The sequence below is a fragment of the Arachis ipaensis genome, chromosome B02, assembly GCF_000816755.2.
Source record: "Arachis ipaensis cultivar K30076 chromosome B02, Araip1.1, whole genome shotgun sequence".
Taxonomy (NCBI): Eukaryota; Viridiplantae; Streptophyta; class Magnoliopsida; order Fabales; family Fabaceae; genus Arachis; species Arachis ipaensis.
In genome coordinates this window covers 12,530,852-12,531,748 of record NC_029786.2, presented here as the reverse complement: position 1 = coordinate 12,531,748, position 897 = coordinate 12,530,852, and positions in this window count along the sequence as shown.

Genomic DNA, 897 nt, shown 5'->3' with positions numbered 1-897 from the left:
TCTTAAAAAAAAGGTAAATTAAAATGATAATACACCTCTCGCTAACCCGTAAAATAAAAAACTTTAAATTTTAAAGTAACTTTCAATTTAAAACAACTATAATAATGTAACTGTATAAGCAGAACCTATAGATTAAAGTAGCTATATATAATGTGATATTGATGCACAATAAAGAAACATTTCACGTGAGGATAGATCCACACATAATCACATATGTGGCAGCAGGAAACTATAAAAGCGAATTTATTTTTTTTTTGTTTTAAAGGAAAAAGGAAATTTAACTTTATAAAAGCAGATCCACCAACCACATGCTCATTGCAAAAACATAGACATAAAAAGCATTTTAAAAAAAAAAGTCATATTCACTCGCATTTTGTCACTTTAATGGAATTGAAACAGGTAAGATAAAAAAATGTGTGACAAGTTCGCTTGATTAAATGTATGAGTTTCAATTCATTTCTCTCAGGATTAATGAGATTTGTAATTGTAAGTAGTAGTTTAGGTTGAAAATTCGTAATATATTAACGAATATTGATAAAAAATGATTGACTTCTAACATTTTTTATAATAAAAATAAAAAGTTAAAGAATTAGAAATTTTAATTTATATTAATCAATATTTTTAGTCAACTACTCAATACTCCCTGCAAGAATTATTGTTACCGGACATAATCCACAATGAGATAAGGTGTGAGCAGCAGCATAGTAAAAGGTACAATGCAGATGCAGTTTCTGTAATTTTAATGTCACACAGTCCGGAAATATTGATAACCCCACATGCATTTATGATATTGTTATAAAAATTCAAAGGATCAAATGTAAAAGAGTTTAATTTTAATGTAATGTTATTTTTAGTGATGTTGAATTAGATGCAGCAGAAAAATAGAGAAATTGTTCA